Genomic DNA, 20,853 nt, shown 5'->3' on the forward strand with positions numbered 1-20,853 from the left:
AAGGCTGTGCAGCTTCGTAGCAAAATTGCAGTTCCCTGTCAGTTAGGTTTATAGTTGCACTTCACCCACATTTCAGCCACACCATAAGAGTCCAATGTATGAACAGGGGCTTAACTTTCACCGTAGCAGCCATTGCGGCCACTATGGAGACCACTGCATCAGAGATCCCCGTGGTCCGCTCCTGCAATACACTGTTATCATTTGCAGCACCCTTTGGCTGAGCGGGCCTCTTGGGTGATGCAAATGTCCCTTCAATTGCAAGCACTCTTGATGAGCACTTACAGTTTGAGGCTGGGTTCACACTACGTATATTTCAGTCAGTATATTTCAGTCAGTATTGCAACCAAAACCAGGAGTGGATTAAAAACACAGAAAGGATCTGTTCACACAATGTTGAAATTGAGTAGATGGCCGCCATATAACAGTAAATAATGGCCATTATTTTAATACCAAAGCTGTTGTTTTAAAATAACAGCAAATATTTGCCATTAAATGGCGGCCATCCACTCAATTTCATCATTGTGTAAACAGATCCTTTCTGTGTTTTTAATCCACTCCTGGTTTTGGTTGCAATACTGACTGAAATATACTGACTGAAACATACGTAGTGTGAACATAGCCTTAGGCTGGGTTCACACTACGTATATTTCAGTTAGTATTGTGGTCCTCATATTGCAACCAAAACCAGGAGTGGATTGAAAACACAGAAAGGCTCTCTCCACACAATGTTGACATTGAGTGGATGGCCGCCATTTAATGGAAAATATTTGCTGTTATTTTAGAACAATGGCTGTTGTATTGAAATAATGGCCGTTATTTACTGTTATATGGCGGCCGTCCACTCAATTTCAACATTGTGTGAACAGATCCTTTCTGTGTTTTTAATCCACTCCTGGTTTTGGTTGCAATATGAGGACCACAATACTGACTGAAATATATGTAGTGTGAACCCAGCCTCAAGGGGAACTCCAGGTAGAGGTAAATAAATATAAACCTGCTGCAGAAGAATATAGCATTGCTTACCTGTCTAATCCAGTTTTGAAACTACCAAAATCCATTTGCCTTGGGGGGGGGGGGGGGGGGGGGGCTTTGTTCTGTATTTTGTGGCTGTACTTCCTGGTTTAGCAGTTGTACACAGTACTACAGATTCCAGAATGTATTGCTTTCCCTCAGCTGCTCATCTTAGTCTTCCACCCTGCCTTTTCCCTGCCCAAATCTGTTGCAGAACATCTAGGCTGTGTTCACACATTGCAGTTTCATTGTGTTACTGAATTCATTGCAGTACTTTATCATTTCATTGTGGTCCCACCCACACAGCACGCTGTATTCTCTACCTGTAACACCACACAGCGCTGTATTCTCTACCTGTAACACCACACAGCACGCTGTATTCTCTACCTGTAACACCACACAGCGCTGTATTCTCTACCTGTAACACCACACAGCACACTGTTATTACCTGTAACACCCATAATGGAATAAAGTAAAGAACTTTTTGAATTTAATTTAAAATTTTGTTTTTCTTCTCATCTCCACGCACATCTTATGATCAAGCATTCAGTGGCTGTGGCAGGGCAGCGCACTGATTGGCTGAGCATGAGGAGCAGACCCTGGGAACCCCCGAAGCAAGCTGGAGCGTGGAGCAGGTAATGTATGCTCTGGCTGGCAGGGGGTTAACTTGCATAGATGCAGCGGTATGTCAATCCCGCTGCGAGTATAAATTCTCATTGGGATAAGCGGGCACTGGATCTGCAGCGGATTTCGCTGCAAATTCGTATCGTGAAATCCGCTTCAGATCCGCCGTGTGTGAAGGCACCCTAATAAGGATCTACTTTAACCCTTTATATATATTATTGTTGCTTAGACATGGAGATGTGTGCATCCCTCCCAACATTTTGGATGGCCAAAGAGGGACACTTGTGGGTGAGTCTAGGAAAATTTTACAGACTTTACAGACATTTCTATACTTTTTAATTCAAGGATGCAGCCACAAATACAGGATCTGCTGCAGATTGATGCCTGTCCGCTCTCCGCTCAAAGAATGAACACTTCCATTCGCTCAAAGCAGCACACTGAGCACGGCGGGATTCCGCGGCGAAGAGCTCCACTGCGGAATTGCGCTGTGTTTGCTCAGTGTGAACCGGCCCTAAGAAAGCAAATGCTTTCTAGAGCAAGATAGAAAGTTTATTAATGCCAATCTAATTTCTCGGTCAAAAAAAGGGACACGTAAGGGGAAAAGAGGGACATGGGTTAAAAGTAGGGACTGTCCCTTCAAAAGAGAGACACTTGGGAGGTATGTGTGCGTCTGGTAACAATGCATTTAAATGGCTGCACAGATGATCCAGCAATCATTTGGGCAGCCCGGTCACGCAATTAATTGACCCCCATAATGGCACTGCAAACAAGAGCAGATCTTGGTGAACAGGGCTTGTTTGTTGACTCCCATTGGATCACAATGGCGGTTTGTGCACATTATGGTCTTGGCGTGGTCATATTTATGTAGACCCGAACTTTCAGCCACAGAGGAATTCACTGCCGATCAAGTCAGCGAATGTGCTGACAGGTACTCTTTATCTGAATTTATAGGGGTTGTGTAGGCTTGCAAAGTAGGTCTGCTACAGTACAATTCACGTCTTAAACAAATTGTGCCACAATTTTTCAGTAGTTCAGCAGCACAACCTCCAGCTCTATAGATTTATTGCAGATTTTGACCCCCCCTATTGCAATAAAATATATCCACAACATAATTAACATGCGCAAATTTAAAATTTAGGTGTATTTTGACACACATTTTATGCAGGTTGTATTATTCTGTGTGAAGGAGCTTCCTAAATACTGTATAATTCAGTATAAAAAAAAGGTCCACTTGGGTAGTCATACCCGTTAAAGAAGCCAATCAAGAAAAAGCTAGATTTTTCTTAAAATACTATTCCAATCTCCACTTGGTTAAACTTGTAGTTAAAAAGTAAAACATTCATTTAGTAAACATGCCTCTTTTTCATATGCCCACTTGTTCCCTTTTGTTGACAGCTCTTTAGCTAGGTTATACGAAATAGTTATTGGAAAGTGGTCAACTCCTACTCCTTAACAACCAGGAGCATTCATTTATGGCACTGACGCCTTGCTTTATTGCATAGTGCTTTAAATGTACACTCTCCTTCGCTATAAAATTGTAAAGCAAGCTCAGGAGCTAAGCTCGCTTCATAGATGGTGAGTACCGACTGCTATTAACAGCTGGGTACTCACGGTCACAATTACACTGCCATCCACCATTAACCCCTTAAAGTGTAACTGTTTTCAGATGACTTTTCAGGATAAACTGATCTGTGCATGTATATGATGAGCAGGACTAGATGGCCATTCTATCACTAGCATATAACCCCCCCCCCCCCCCCCCCCCCCCCCCGGTTACCAACCTGCAAACTCAATCCTTGTGTCCTCTTTTCCTATAGTCAGCTGCAGTGTTCATTCAGACTAGCCTTTGTGCTACCTCCTATACAATAGTTACTAACAAAAAGCATCCTGCAATCCTTACTGTGGCAAACCTTCAGAAGTTCCCAGACCAGCACTGAGCAGTCAATCATGTGAATCCAGCACTTTCTGTCACCACAAAAATTTGCACATTGCGCAGGCTGCTTCTCTCCTCTTCCTGCTCACTTATCTCCCTCAGCTCCTCCCCCTTCCATAGGTTAAAATGGGCAGTGTAAACCCATCTTCAACCTGCTTCTCTTTGCGAAAAGTTTGTCTCACAAACAGATTTTTTTGTTTTTGGCTCGTATAAACCCGGTCCAAAATGCTACACCATATGCTAAACCATAAGCCCTGGTGCAAGGGGTTATCCATAATCTCTTGCAGCTGGGCAATCAGCTACAAGGCATCCCCCCCCCCTGCTCGCCTGAACTGAACACATATATTTACACTAGCCAGAGAGAGATAGGTAAAGGCAGGGTTAGAGAGAGTTATAGAAGGTTGATTAGGTATCAGGGACAGAAAAAGGATAGTGTGACATAGTAGTGTAAGCTGTGTAGCTGTGAAATTGTTCCTTTCCTGTCATTTTGTGTCAGTACACACTGCCCACTGCTCTCCTGAGTGAAGTTAACCCAGTGAGTCACCTGTCAAGTTACTTCAGCTGGCCTGTCCTAAAACCATGTATGGCAGCAAAATAAGTGTCATCGACAATGACTGCTGCTAGACATGGTTTTACAACAGACCACATGATTCTACTTACTAGGTGACTGACAGAATGGATTTCACCCAGGAGACCTGTGGTCGTTGGTGGATCACTAATGTACAATAAGTCATTGTATTGTAGTCATCCATTACAGTCCAAAGGAGAGTATTGGACATTGTGGTGTTGTGGATGCTGGTGGATCACTGACATACAATGAGTCAGCTCTCCTGGATGAAGTTTACCCTGTTAATAAGGAGAGGGAACGTTGAAACAATAATTGTTGTCATAGGTTGTTTTGTATCACTGTCTCTCCTGAGGAGAACTGCCACAAAGGTTGAAGGGGATTACAGTTACTACAGCTAGGTGTTGGTGATATTGATGGATTTTGTAGTTTCCCACTAGGCCAAGTCCCTAACACTGTTGTCTGAGGTGATCACAGGAACACCCTTGGTGCAGTAGAAATCAGCCAAGGTATTATGGTTCAACTGTGACATTACTCGAACATCAGGTACAACGGTTTAAAGTCTTTTAAAGGCATCTGCGGAATACCTAAATTAAATGGCTGCACACCAGAGATGGGTCACTTAAGATGGATTAATGCGACATGGAGAGAAAGGAGCTGTTGCACATCACTCCTGTGGCTGACACTAATGCCACTTGGCTATGTTTAAAACCAATGCCAGGATGTTGGTATATAATTTGATCAAACCATATTGCCCCATGTCCCACGTGCCGGTCTCCTGGTTCACATGGGTCCCTACACCAACGCCACACTGTGTCGGTCAGCGACTGCCAACCCCGCAAATCATGCAAAAAAGGTCCTTTAACCCCAATGTCACTGGACCAAACCCAAAGTGCCCCCCCAGCCCAGCAGGCACCACCGGCAGAGAAGGCTGCCGCCAAAAACATAGGTGTGGATATGGTCTTGTACTCACCATTACTGTTGCAGGTAGAATGGGAAAAATAGGAGGTTCTGACATGTGAGCACAGGTGTATCCTGCTAATTTGGGTCATGTGGGTCTTACAAAGAGGAGTGCCAACTGCTCAGAAAAGGGAGAAAAATAAAATGCAACATGGAGAGAAAGGAGCTGTTGCACATCACACCTATGGATGACACTAATGCCACTCGGCTATGTTTAAAAACCAACGCCAGGATGTTGCTATATAAATTGATCAAACCATATTGCCCCATGTACCACGTGCCGGTCTCCTGGTTCACTTGAAGTAAGCAGCAATGCATACTATGTACGCATTGCCACTCACTACAGTACAGGAGGAGGGTGATCCCTGCACCTGTATGTACAATTCGTAGTTTACTACGTAATGTGTGTACAGAAGCAGGGACTACCTGCTCCTGAACAGAAGAATGGTGCACGTCCTCTCCTGCACGCCGTGCGTGATGACGTAATTTCATCACACGCTGCCTGGAGAAGGCCTGCAAGCCGCATAGACTACAGGAGGATGAGGCCGAGCAGTGTTGGAATGGAGGACAGATGAGTGGGATTTTGTTTTTTAAACTTGGACTTTGCACGGGGGGGGGGAGTCATTTAATATACATAAAAGGGGGAGAAGGGAGAGCTGTACTGGGGGCATCCAAGGGGGAGGGGGAAGAGCTATACTGGGGGCATCCAAGGGGGAGGGGGGAGAGCTATACTGGTGGCATCCATGAGGGAGAGGGGAGAGTTATACTGGGGGGTATCCATGAGGGAGGGAGAGAGAGAGTTATACTGGGGGGCATCCATGAGGGAGGGAGAGAGAGAGTTATACTGGGGGGCATCCATGAGGGAGGGAGAGAGAGAGAGTTATACTGGGGGGCATCCATGAGGGAGGGAGAGAGAGAGTTATACTGGGGGGCATCCATGAGGGAGGGAGAGAGAGAGTTATACTGGGGGGCATCCATGAGGGAGGGAGAGAGTTATACTGGGGGGCATCCATGAGGGAGGGAGAGAGTTATACTGGGGGGCATCCATGAGGGAGGGAGAGAGAGAGTTATACTGGGGGGCATCCATGAGGGAGGGAGAGAGAGAGTTATACTGGGGGGCATCCATGAGGGAGGGAGAGAGAGAGTTATACTGGGGGGCATCCATGAGGGAGGGAGAGAGAGAGTTATACTGGGGGGCATCCATGAGGGAGGGAGAGAGAGAGTTATACTGGGGGGCATCCATGAGGGAGGGAGAGAGAGAGTTATACTGGGGGGCATCCATGAGGGAGGGAGAGAGAGAGTTATACTGGGGGGCATCCATGAGGGAGGGAGAGAGAGAGTTATACTGGGGGGCATCCATGAGGGAGGGAGAGAGAGAGTTATACTGGGGGGCATCCATGAGGGAGGGAGAGAGAGAGTTATACTGGGGGGCATCCATGAGGGAGGGAGAGAGAGAGTTATACTGGGGGGCATCCATGAGGGAGGGAGAGAGAGAGTTATACTGGGGGGCATCCATGAGGGAGGGAGAGAGAGAGAGTTATACTGGGGGGCATCCATGAGGGAGGGAGAGAGAGAGTTATACTGGGGGGCATCCATGAGGGAGGGAGGGGGGAGAGTTATACTGGGGGCATCCATGAGGGAGGGGGGAGAGTTATACTGGGGGCATCCACGAGGGGACAGAGGTTATATACATTAGTAGGGGCATCCTAGATAGGGGAGAGGTTAACTACAATCCTAAGGGCATCCTAGATGGGGCCTTAAAACTATACAGGGGCACAAAGGGGCTTAACTACTATATGCGCTGGAGCAAGGAACCTGAAATGTTTCTCTCACAGATTCTGGAGGAGGATTTGGGGCCAGGAGAAGTCTTCAAGACAATCCGGCCTGGTTGGAAAGGAAAAATGAGTGACTGATCAGAGAAGATGCCCCACGTAAGTCACTGGATGTAAGTGCACTGATCTGATGCTGTGTAAACCAATATATCTAAATACAGGGGCACAAAGGGGCTTAACTACTATATGCGCTGGAGCAAGGAACCTGAAATGTTTCTCTCACAGATTCTGGAGGAGGATTTGGGGCCAGGAGAAGTCTTCAAGACAATCCGGCCTGGTTGGAAAGGAAAAATGAGGGACTGATCAGAGAAGACGCCCCATGTGAGTCACTGGATGTAAATGCACTGATATGATGCTGTGTAAACCAATATATCTAAATTTCTAACTATTGCATCAAATCTGTAACTGATATCCATATGAATGTACACCGACTGTTTCAGTAGAGTTAATTTGCTATCTTACATTAGACTAAGGTACCGACGTTCCTATGTTAGGTTTTTGGTTTGCCCAACTTTGCTTGAACATTGCTCAGCTCACTTGCCATTCCGCTCAGCAGTGGCTGAAGCTTAGAGGGAACATTGGTAGTAGCATGTTTTTAACACACTAAACCCCAATGAAACTACCCCCCCCCCCCATAACAATAGGCAGTTTTACCAGGCACAACCTGTGGATGGAGACGTTACAGCTGTCATGGTGGAAAATACCCTCTCATGGTCCGGGGGAACAACTGCCACTATGGGAGGTGATGAAGTCTCCGTCACTGGAGAAACTCCTTTGCTTGTAGGAGGAGTTGATGAGGTGGGGATGGTTTCTGCTCCTGGGACTTGGATTGCTAATAGTGGTCTCAGACACAGGCCCTCAGGCATGTCAACCAGGGATTAAGATGACTGCTAGGGATCATCTTGCCACTCCTCTGACTCCAGGGGTGGACAGTGGAAGGTTCTGCTGTCAATACACCTGGCCAGGTGATTGCAGCAGCCCACCATCCATGCGTCCCTGCCATAAGGGTAAGTTTCACGTCCTCACCAGGCTGTAGGTTATGAAGGGCCAGGAAAAGAAGTTTTGGTGCCCTAGGCAGAGAAGGCAAATGGCGCCCCCCCCCCCCACAAGCTGCCCCCACATAGTTTATAGTCTCAACACATCCCCACATAGTGTAGCCCCCACAGTGTATAGCCCCCATATACAGTACAAACTCCTGGCAGTCCCCACGGTGTAAAGTTGTATAGTCTCCACACACCCCCACATAGTGTAGCCTCCTGGCTGCCCCCACATAGTGTATAGCAGGGGTCCCTAAACTTTTTACACTGGGGGCCAGTTCACTGTCCCTCAGAGTGGTGGAGGGGTGGACTATGTGCTGCTGCTATATCTGGTCCGTTGCCGCTGGAGGATTACACTGTCCATGAGGAGGAGGTGGAGGATCATACTGCTTATCTGTCTCTGGTCCGGGAGAGGAGCATTGGGGGTGGCTTAGGATGTTGGAGTTGTAGTTCTACCACAGCCACACAGGAGCATGCTAGGAGCTGTAGTTCTACGGACATATACTAGGTCTCTCAGAAAACCATACTGTTTAACTTTGTTAAACTCCTGGACAATTGCCTTTTTCCACTAAAGGCACCCTTCACCCTGGGTGCTCCAGCCTTCTTTTGATGTTCCACTCCTGCTCCTTCTTCTCTCCAAATCATCTGTGAAAGAATAGGGGTCGAGTAGAAGGATTCTTGTCTATCTGCACTGTTTTGCCTAAATCTAAATCTCCTAAAGTGCGATTCCTTCTATTTGTAACCAATGGTTTTGGTCTTGCAATGTTTTTTAGTACCTGATCGCTCTCTTGAATGTACCAGTATGTATTAAGCGCTTGTCTAATTGTTTAATTTATAGGAATGTTTCTGAATGAAAAACAGAATTTCCTTTATCTGTACAGATGTGCTTTTTCTGGATTCAACAGTTTAATTCTATCTTGTGTTTGATCTTTAGAACAAGCTTTTTAAGAAGAGTTCTAGAATATTCTTTCTCTCACAGCCTAGCCGTAATTTTGTCTGCCTGTTGCTGGAAAACCTCAGGTTAACTGTTAATACATTTTAGTCTTAGAAGCTGTTCACATGGGATTGCTTCATTCACAGTTCTGGGATGCAAACTTTTAGGCTATGTTTACACAGTGTATTTATTTATTTTTCCGAAAATGGCCTTGATAGTGATTTAAACAACTTCCGTTCCTTAGTAAAAAAAAATAATTCACTGTGTGAAAAATAATTCACTGTGTAAAATCCTATGAGGAACAGCTGTTCCTCTGCGGCCGTGGAAATAATTGACCTGTCAGCCATTGTTCAGTCTGTTCTCAAAATGTATGTCCATGCTCACAGCTGTACATTGTATTAGTTGGATTGCAGGCCCACTCAAATGTGCCCGCAATCCAAATGAAATAAAATTGTGTTCCTCTTCCTCTGCAGTATCAGCCGGGTGAACACCTAAGACTGTGGCTGTCTAAAAATTCTATATATCTTACCTTGTCCAAAATTACCATTGGAGTGCATGTTCATAGTGCTGGTGGGATTCAGATAATATAAAAAAAAATTGAAGTCTGTCTTTGTTCCATCCCGCACTATTAACACTTCATCCATGAATCGATGGAACACCTTTTTTTCAAAGACTGCAGGAAATTTGTATACGAGCAGGTGTGCCTATAGTCATACCAACCTGCTGCTGACACCACACATTGTTAAAGTTAAACACATTATTAGAAAGGATGAACAACAGCGATTCCTTAAAGGGAACCAATCAGCCCAATTGGGCTGATATGGTTCCCAAGAGCGCTGTATAAAGCTCCTGCAGCAGCCACGGCACGTGCCGGCTGTGGCTGCTGCAGATGCTTTATACCAGAGGAAAAGGAGTTTTATTCCCCCCGCGCATGACAGGCAGAGGCGGGGCGGTAGTCATCTGGGCCGCTCCCCGCCTGTGTCTAGTCAAGGTGACTAGACACGGACAGGGAGACGCCCAGATGACTACCTCCCCGCCTCTGCCAGTCACGCGTGCGGCTGCTGCAGGAGCTTTATACAGCACTCCTGGGAACTATATCAGCACAATGGGGCTGATTGGTTCCCTTTAATGGGGTTTTCTGATTAAAACTGTCTTGTCCCCTGTCCACTAGATAGAGGATAAGTAAGAGATCACAAGTAAGAGATACCCCCCTGGCGATCTCCAGATCAGCCCCGACTCCTTTGTTTTGCATAGAGCCATAGGTTGGCACATGAAAGCCATAGGTTGGCACATGAAATGTGGCTCTATTCATTCTTTATGCAGCTACCAGAGAAAGCCGAGCTGATGCAATCGCTTACTTTTCCTCTATCCTGTGGATAGGGGATAAGTTAGTTTTGGTCAGAGAACTTCTTTAACAAAGGTTCTAAACAACAATGATTTCTCAGTGTTCAAGAGCAATTCATCAATTGCCTGTACACCCCCATACATCATGTCGGACGTCAATGAAAGTTGGAAGCCCTCTTGCCAATGTATAGTATCAAGGGCATGCAAAAATTTGTTCGTGTTTTTGAGGTACAAGAGAATCTCAGGCAGCAAAAGAGGGAGAAGACGATCTATATACCGTGGTAACTTGGATTACGAGCATCATTTGTTCCGGGACCGTGCTTGTAATTCAAATCCACTCCTAAACAAAAGCAAATTTGATAATAAGAAATTATAGAAATGCAGACAACTGGTTCCACACTCCAAAAATAATAATTTATTATTCTGAATAACATGTAAAACAAATGAAACAAACATTCAGAAACAGCAGAATATATAAGGAATGGAGAGGACGGGAAACACAAGGGCTGACAGAGACTGCAGGGAACATAAAGGAGTGAGCAGGGCATATGTGGGCACATACATGCAGCACTCTCTGTCCGGGGAGAGAGGGGTTACAGCTATGAAGAGATAACCCCCACAGTCCTGTGCCCTAATGCAAGCCCCAGTCTGAAGTGGATCTGCTATGATTTGGAAGGTGAGGGAGACTTCCTGGGTCAGAGTTCAGTGCTGTAGACCACCCTGTGCAAACCATGTCTCTCTCTACTCTCTTCCCACCCAGTACAGTGAGCTCTTAAACCAAAATGCTCTTAAACCAAGTTACTCTTAAACCAAGGTACCACTGTATATATATATTTTTTTTATAAGGCTTTAGTTGCTGAGGCAATCCCTGCAATGATTGGACGTCCCGAGGGATTGCTCAGCGACTTTTTGCATGTTGTGGCATTAGTGTTTCTGCTGCTTTTCCACATTATTTTAGGGCTGGGATCTGCACCCAGTTTATATGTTTTGGAATCGTTTAATTGCCTTTCATAATAGGCTTTAGACATTACCACAGTACTCCCTTTCTTTTATTACTCACTTAGTAAACAACTCTCTGGCACCTCCTGGTTCTATTGGGGGGGTTAAATGATCTATTGCCTCCCCAAAAATATATGATACCTTCACATTTTTTCTGGACTCACTGTGGTCATTACCTCTGGGTCCCCCAATTCACTTAGTATTTGCAGGCATTCTCTTTCTGTTTGATTTACACAACCCATTACACAAAGCCCAACGGACCTATCGCCTATCATTCCTATGAATTATACAATTAGACAGGCGCATAATAAACACTGGTACTAAAGAGTGATCTGGTACAAAAAAAAAACATTGCGAGCCAAGACCCTTTGGTCACATATAGTATGCTTATTATTATTTTTTTATTTATTTTAAAAATAGGAACCGGGGTGATTTAAACTTTTGTTATGGGATATATGTATCTTTATAAAAAAAAATGTAAAAGGGGACTCAGAAATTGATTCAGCCTGTGTCCAGCATGCCAAGGTTATGGATATACTGTATGTACTGCATTGATCTCTATGAGCAATTAAGGTATTATATACTCATATATAATTCACAGCAGGGGGAAGATTTCAAGATGGCCCACGCTGGATAGAGTGAAAGAAAAGGTTATAGATCAGAGAAGACTCCCCCTGTGAGTAAATGGATGTAACTGCACTATCTTCAAAAGGTTATAAGGTAACTACCATATGTATTGGGGCTCTTAATACAGTGTGGGGGCACTTTCAGGGCATTATACTGAGTGTGGAGCTCCAATTTTGATAACATGGGGGGGGGGGGCTATTTAAAAAGGGAAGGGGGGGCCCACTCTAGGGCTGAGCACCGGGCCCATCGATGTATTAAAATGGCCCTGGCAACAAAACATTTCAGAAGTAATGGTATTTGATGCTAGAAAGTTTTGGAGACAAAATATTTTGCTGTGTAAATTTTATACATGCAACTGCAGTATAAAAAATCATGGCATGCATCATTGGATGAACACAAACCTCAATGGAGACATAAAAAGCCTTCATATGAATACTGTTTGTGTTTGTAAACAATATGTACATAAATAAGATACAGTAAATACACATAGATTATAATGTGAAAAATTATTATATTGTTTGAATTTAAGCAATAATCTTTCCATGTGTATGCAGGCAACGACTGAACGAGTGTCATTGATCGCATCTTTTGAGCAATCAAAAATTGTTCGCAAATCTTACGGTGTATGTATACATGTTCGTTCATTCGCCGGGATCAGAAGGGGTACACTGTTTATGAAAATTTCGATCAAAACTAATGTCTATCGTTCTGTATATTATAGTGAACAATTTTTAGTTGTTTGCAAAAGCACTTTGCAGTTTGGGGCTATGTTCACACTACGTATATTTTGATAAAACTATGGCTGTTTTTGCAAATTTTTATGAAAATATACGTTACCTTGCCGTCTATGGGATCCCGGACGGAGCGTATACATACAGTTTATGCTCCGGCCGGAATCCTTAGCGGTGCCGGAAACAACTGACATGTCAGTTTTCTGCGGCTGCTATTCATTAAATAGCGGCCGCAGAAAACCCTGTCAGTGCCCACTATGGAGCGGGCGGCTCCGGCCACTCCCTCCATAGTGTGCTGTGGGGAGTTCTGATGCGGAAGCGCACGGATGCACCCGCATCAGAACTCTGCGGGGCTAAAGATCATCTTTTCAGATGATCTTTTCAGAGACCGGCCGATCCGTGACCAAACGCAGTCTAAACATAGCCTGAGAAAACAAAAAATTGCTTTGTGTAATAGGACCGTAAGATTGGAAAAAGCACTGTTCATGTTCAGCCCACCAGCAAATCTGCAGAGCACTTTGGAATTGCTGACCATCCTTGTTTCCAAACTGCCAGCACATGACCAACAAAGCCATTTCGTGGCCTCAGCAGTCAGATGCCAAACTATCACTGAGTGGTGAGGCCATTAGTAAAGCAAATGACAGCTGGGGCAAATATTTGGTTGCAATGGTCACATACTGGCTTATTGTGAAGAAAGACCAGTAACTGCACCAGAGCATCTATGTTGAATTGCTTTGTGCTTGTGAGTTTTTTTTTTTTTTAATAACCCCTTTAGGGTAGCTTAACACGTACTGGATCCGCAGCGGATTACACGCTGCGATTTGCAGAGAAATCCGCTGTAGATCCTGGTATAGTGAAATTCTATGGGGTCACATACCCGCAGTGGAATTTTCATTCCGCCGCAGATTTGTGACCCGGCCCCTTTAACCCACAGCCCCCGCCCGGAGCATACATTACCTGCTCGGTGCCGTGGCTGTGTGAAGCTCCCGGCTCCCCTCGCTCCTCATCAGCCAATCAGTGCTGCCGTGCACTGATTGGCTGATGGGAGGCGAGGGGATCCGGGAGCCTCACACACAGCCACGGCTCTGAGCAGGTAATGTATGCTCCGGGCAGGGTCTGCGTATCTGAATATCTGTGACCCCATAGAACTTCACTATACCAGGATCCACAGCAGATTTCGCTGCAAACTCGCAGCGTGAAATCCGCTGCGGATCTGGTATATATGAATATAGGTCTAATAGACCTAGTACCTTTTGTAATCAGCAATCTTTATTTTCCTACAGTTGGGGACGATTCTAGGTAAAAGCTAAAAATGGAGCCCCCTCCTCCAACAGTGCTGACACCTTCCCATCTCCCCCTCCCCCCCCCCCCCAAGCCTATTAAAAATCATAAGTAAATAAGGCATTTGTGCAGAAAATCTCATCTGCACCTTATAATAAGTGCAAACAAACAACCCAGCTCCACCATAAATTACCCTGTTCAAGCACTACCTTCCCTCCTTGGTGAGGAAAAAACTAAAAAAAAAAAGTTTCCTATTCCGCAAGTGTGTATACAATTCTTCCATCTTTATTGCTTCTCTAAGAGTAAAAGCACCTGATATATACAAGAGTCAATGCATTTTGACAACTTATGGTGATCTTATTCATGCTCATACTACCATAGCACCTTGTGTTCTGTTAAACCCCTTGATGACCCATGACGTAAGCATACGTCATGGGGCCTCCAGGAGGATTCTGAGAGGGATCAGGCCATGACCCTGCTCTGAATCCTGTGTCTCCCGGCTGCTATCAGCAGTCGGCAACCACAACCACCACGAAATGCATAAAAATTGTATTAAAACATGATCAAAAAGTCACATATAATTAGCCAAAAAATAACACCGCAAATAGCCCCATAGAAAAAAGGTTTAAATTTTTTAAAAGCAGTCAAATAAAATAAAAGTTTTGCCTATTATTGTAATTGTACTGTCCTGAGGAACATAGATAACATGTCAGTTTTACCATAGGGTAAACAGCGTAAACATGACCCCCCCCCCCCTGAAATGATAAAAATTGTGTTTCTTGTTTCAATTTTTTTTTTAAAACGATATTTTATTAGTGGCTTATGTAATATTTGAACATACATATTGAAAATTCATTACATATTCAAAAAGAAAGTCGCTCACAGGCAACAAAGGATTGTATGTCTACAATATCATACAGATACAATGAGCCTTTGTAATAATCTTAAAAGACATATTATCATATACAATACAACGTAGTCTTACCAAAAACATAAGTAGAAAAACAGTAATTTATAATTTCACCTTAAAACATGGTATAGATGTCAGATATTCAAATATGCTACCAATAGAATGGAGAGAATTGTCTTTAACAGAGAAAGGGAAAAGCTTAAGATATTTGGAGTGCTCCCAGAGTTCCCTTTTGGGCGGCCATGCAATACCAATCAGTGTCCTTAAATTGATTAATGACAGAGTCTCTCTCTTCTATAGTAAAATCATGAATTAGAAATTGTGTCCATTTGGACATAAATGTTTTTGTTGATTTTTCTTTGGTGCGCAATACATCCAAAAGTTCCCAATGAAAGATCTCCTTCAGAGCGGAGATTACCTCAGAAATGTCTGGTAGAGTATCCAGTATCCAGTGTCTTAATAAACATTTCAGGGAAACTAATAGAGTTAAATGAATTCCTTTAGAAGTAAGTAATTTAGGAGAGGGAGTAGTAGAGTCTATATCAATAAAATGAAAAAGATAACTAAGAGGGAGAAGTGGTATGGCATGGTCCCAAGTGGACAAAAGATAGAGCCGCACAGAGTCCCAAAATTCCTGCACTCGCGTGCAGGCCCAGGCACGATGAAACAAGTCTGCTTTAGGAAGTGAACATTTCGGGCAACTGTTTATGTGAGAAGTGTGGGAGTTGGAAAAAGGAATATTAAAGGCATATATAGCCTTGTGTATAAAGCGGAAATGTATTTCACGTAGAACCACATTGGGAGTGGCAGAATGCACTAGTTGAGATCCTCGCAATATTTGTTGGGTCAGATCCTCTGAAAAAATTACGGAGGACCATTTTTTGAAAAAAATTTGTCTAGATAAATTCTTTTGAGAGCGTGATCTAAGTTCTCCATATGTATGTGATAAAGAATTATGAACCGGTGGTGTTGGGAATAGATTATCAAATTCTATATCACTTTCTGCTTCTGCTATGTCCCGTACTCTGGAAGTAAGAAATTCAATTATAGAATTGTATTGAGGTAAATTAAATGAAGACAATTTAAATCGTGTTCTGACGATATCCCATGATAAGAAAGTGTTGGAATTAGTATCCAGCAGATCCCAAACAGAAGAAACATGTGCACTCTGCCACTCTGAGTAGTCCAATTTGTCTGAGTCAGGTGGGTAAAGTGGTGAATGCCACAGAGGAAATCTTTTCGATAGGCAAAAGGGTAAACCATATAATTTTCGTATCGCCTTCCATGTGCCAATGGTGTCTTTAAAGATAACACTTCTCTTAATTTCTGGGGGGAGTTCTGGTAATTTAGCATGTAGCAGGGTGGGTAAAGGCCAAGGTGCTGCTAAAGCTTTCTCAATTAAAATATTGGAGAAATATGACGTGTCCATAATCCAATCTTTAGTATGGCGAAAGAGAGCGGCTAAATTATATAATCTAATATCTGGGCATTGAGCGCCACCTCAAGTAGGGAGACAGAGAGTGGAATAGGCAATACGAGGTCTCTTTGATTGCCAAATAAATTTAGTGAAATATGATTGGAGTAGGGAAACGTCAGAATGTTTGAGTAAAAGGGGTATTGTTTGCATTGGATATAACAGTTTTCCAAAACACATCATTTTGATTAAGTGGGTACGTCCTAGAATTGACAATGGTAGAGATTCCCATCTCTGGAGATCTTGTTTTATTCTCTTAATTATAGGGCGATAGTTCAGGGAATATAGTGAGGAGGGAGTTCTGCCAATCTGGATTCCAAGATAAGTAATATAGGATTTAGCGATGGAGACCCCCGCAGGACCCGAAGTAGACCTCTTATGTTGAGTTAGGTAAAGAAGTTGACTTTTATGTATATTGATTCTATACCCAGAGAAGGAACCAAAAAATTTTAAGGCATCTAATACTGCCGGAACATGTAGATCTGGGTTATCTAAATATATTAAAGTATCATCAGCAAAGCATGTAACTTTGATGATTTGGGAACCAACCCGTATGCCTGAGAAAAAGTCAGAAGAAATAAGATATCTAGCAAGAGGCTCCATCCCCAAATTGAACAATAGAGGGGATAGGGGGCAACCCTGTCTGGTACCTTTTTGTAAGGAAACCCGGGGTATGAATTCTAGCTTTCGGAGATGTGTATATTGTGGAAATAAAATCTTTGAATTGACCTGTGATACCAAATTTTGTTAAGGTCATGTCCAGCCACTCCCAGCTGATATTATCAAAAGCCTTTTCGGCGTCAATTGCTAACAGACCTGGAGAGTGGCTGGAACGACCCCCAGATTGGACACCAGACTGGGCTGCTAGTACCGTTCTTATATTAGTGACACCAGAACGTCCTTTTATAAAGCCAACTTGATGGCTGCCTATTAGTGATGGTAGGATGTCTGCCAACCTATTGGTCATAATCTTTGCCAACAATTTTAGGTCTACATTTATTAAAGAGATTGGCCTGTACGAATTAGGAGATGTCGGATCCTTCCCCTGTTTATGTAGTATTTTGATATATGCAGTATCTCCCGAGGGGAGCATGTGATGGTCAGTCAGAATAGTTTGGAAAGTAGAAAGAAGAGTGGGGGAGATGACAGAAGACATAGATTTATAAAATTCCGCACTATAGCCATCAGGGCCTGGAGCTTTGTTATTTTTAAGTGTAGAGATAGTGGCAGTAATTTCCTCCAATGTGACTGGGGCGTTGAGAGAATCAAGAGAAGGTGTATCAAGAGACTCTAGAAAGTTCTTACCAGCAGCTAGATCAAGCCTATCTTTGGAATATAGTGAGCGGTAAAATTGTTGTAAAAGTTGTGATATGACTTTAGGATCTTTTTGTACATTACCCGCTGTATCTTTGAGAGCAGGGATATGTGTAGTAGGTCTACGTCCTTTAGCAAGGTTGGCTAACATTTTCCCTGATTTATTACCATAGCGGAATAAACGGGATATGTATTGATCTCTATATATAGCATTGAGTTTTTCCTGTGCAATTTCGAAAGCTTGTCTAGCTGCTGTCCATTTAGATTTATTGTCATCTGTAGGGGAAGACAGGAAAAGAGTGTATGTAGAGCGCAGATCTTGGGAAAGTTGAAGATAGTTTTTACGTGCTTCACGTTTCTGGGCAGCCACATAAGAAATTATTTGGCCCCTTAGAACTGCTTTTGCAGTCTCCCAGAAAAGTATTGGGGATTGTGTATGTTCAGCATTGTTAGAATAAAAGTCTGACCACCATTTTTTTAATAGTTTGATAAATGATTCATCATTAGCTAAATGAGAAGGAAATCTCCAAATAATATCGGATCCCTTCTGAAAAATATCTCTTAATTGTAAACTAACAGGGGAGTGATCCGAAATTACTATATCATGAATTTCAGAGTCTTCTACTCTGCCAAGAGAGTCCGGTGACACTAAACAGTAGTCTATTCTTGACCAGGCAGTTTGGGAGTGAGAGTAAAAAGAGTATTCTCTACCATCTGGGTGTAGATGACGCCAAGAATCAGATAGGGAGGTAGAATTAAGGAAGTTGGATAAAATATTATCTGATGAAGTATATACAGTAGGGGTCTTAGTTCTTTTTCTATCTTCAGTTGTATTAAGAACAGTATTTAGGTCTCCACCAACTATTTTAAGATTATTGTCATCTTGCAGAATGAGGTTTTCCAATTTAAAAAAAAATCAGGTCTCTGAGTGTTGGGACCATAAACGTTATATATGCTATATTTGCCCGCTGGAGTGTCAATAAGAAGATGACATATCCTGCCTTCATCATCTTGATATTGAGATAATACCGTACAGGCTAAATTTTTATGTGTAAGAATAACTACCCCGCCTTTACGGTTAATAGCTGGTGAACCATAAACTGCACCCACCCAAAAAACGTTTGAGTCTGAAATAATCCGATTCAGTTAAATGTGTTTCTTGCAATAATACTATATCGGCCCTAAATCTCTTAAGGTGTTTCAGTATAGAAGTCCTCTTAGATGGGGAACGTAGTCCCTTAACATTCCAAGTGATTAATTTCATACAATATTAATAGAAGAGGAGGTGTTAAGAAGAGACCCTGGAAGCACAATAACATAGTGGGTAACCCTTTCAGGCAGAAAAAGAGGATAGCATGTAGCATTTTCAGACAAACTAAAGGTGATATACCTAAGAATAAAACAGTTAACAATATAAACTAAGCGAATAAAGTGAGATGTGGACTTCACTTTTTTCGTATTGTCCAATGTTCGGAGCATTCGCAAACTCCGCATTATGGGGAAGAAATAAAGAGAAAGAAATAACTGGTGGAGAGGTCACATCAACCTCCGCTCCACTAAATGAGTATATATTAAAATTAAAGACATACACATCCCTACCCTCCTGAGAAATGCGTGAGTTGTCACAGGGAAGCAAATAAATAAAATAAAATAAAATAAAAGGGAGAGCCAGTATATAATGATTAGTACTTAAAGAAGTTGTACTTAAACCTAAAACCATACAAGGTGGAATTATACATATACATACATATACATGCACACACACACACACACATATACATACATAAATACATACTTACACATAGACACACACACCACCAAATACATTACTACCTAGACTAAAGAAAATAATAATGTAGTAACAAGGTGTCCCTAATATAGTATTTAGTCAACATATATAGGGCTAAATAGAGAAAAAATACTCAGTTTTAATGAGCAGCATAGCGTCCAACAGAATAAAGATGGCGTTCATAATCATTCCATTTTTTCTACCGTATCAGTAGGACTATCCAAACGTTGTCTCTTGTGCTTGTCTTGAATAGGTGGAGTGAGACCCTTTACATCTTTAAGGAAAGAAATGGCTTCCTCAGGAGAACTGTAAAGAGAGGCTGAACCATCCGATTTGAAAACTTTCAGTATGGCAGGATAAAGAAGAGCAAATCGTATTTGATTTTTTACCAATGTCGAGCAAATGTGTGTGAAAGCTTTACGTTTTTGAACCACTGCTGCGGAGTAGTCATTAAACATGAGGATTTTGTGGCCACGAATTGCAACATCAACTGTAGATTTTTTAAAGCTTTGTAAAATGTTATTTTTATCATTATAATTCAGATGCTTGACAATCACTTGTCTGGGTTTCTGTTCTTTTTTATTTGCATCTTGCTTTTGTTTCGCTGGTGGGGGTCCCACACGGTGCGCTCTTTCCACAGTAATGTGACCTGGGATACCCAAGGCTTGGGGAATTTCTAGAGAACATATAGCATGTAATTGCATGGCTGGAATGGATTCAGGTAAACCTATAATACGTAAATTGTTGCGCCTAGAGCGGTTCTCTAGATCATCAGTCTTTGTTTGCAATGAAGCTGTGACATTCATATTCTGTTGTAGTTTTATTTTTGTAGAATGTATTTCATCTTCTAACATGCTGACTCTCCTGAAGTTCAGTAATCTGTGAGGTGTGCGTTGCTATATCTCCCTGTATGGTTGCTAGGGAGGAAACTATAGTGGCCTCAAGAGAGGATTTTATGTCATTTAATATCATCTTGGACACTTGAATTGCCAGTGCCTTGCAAGACATATTTAGTCCTGGTATTATGGTGTCACAGAGGTCCGGCACTGGGGTTTGTGAGGTATGTGTTTCCTCTGTGTGTGCCTCAGCAGCAGCACCTCGTGTCGGCGCCATCTTAGGTGTCCCTGTGACAGAGCTGTGAGGTAAATCAAGGAGGGCTTATGGGGAGGTGTATAACTGGTTCCCCGCTTAATGAAGTGGTGCCTCCGACTCCTCGGCACTTAGAGAAGTCAGAGATGTGGTCCGGCAGGGCCAGTAATGTCAGGAGTCAGAGCGGGGAGCGATATTATGAGCGGAGGGTGGAGGAGCTCACTCACACTGCTGCCATCCCATACGCGCCGGAACCGGAAGTCCTCTTGTTTCAATTTTATCGCAGAATTTTTTTCTGGGTTCACACTATGTATATTTGAGGCTGTATTTGGTCCTCATGTCAGGTCCTCATAGCAACCAAAACCAGGAGTGGATTGAAAACACAGAAAGGCTCTGTCC

At 43.0% G+C, this 20,853-nt stretch overlaps 1 protein-coding gene and 1 long non-coding RNA gene across 2 annotated transcripts in view; one reads left to right on the forward strand and one right to left on the reverse strand.

Moving 5' to 3' along the window:
* The window catches only part of LOC138786540 (protein-lysine 6-oxidase-like), a 64,845-nt gene that overhangs the window by 32,628 nt on the left and 11,364 nt on the right, over positions 1 to 20,853 (reverse strand). The window lies entirely within an intron of this gene.
* Positions 7,178 to 19,727, forward strand: LOC138787312 (uncharacterized). The gene is made up of 3 exons (XR_011362342.1): positions 7,178 to 7,246; positions 11,841 to 11,959; positions 19,619 to 19,727. It is a non-coding gene; the product is annotated as an uncharacterized lncRNA (long non-coding RNA).

Source organism: Dendropsophus ebraccatus, chromosome 3 (assembly GCF_027789765.1).
Source record: "Dendropsophus ebraccatus isolate aDenEbr1 chromosome 3, aDenEbr1.pat, whole genome shotgun sequence".
NCBI classification, from domain to species: Eukaryota; Metazoa; Chordata; class Amphibia; order Anura; family Hylidae; genus Dendropsophus; species Dendropsophus ebraccatus.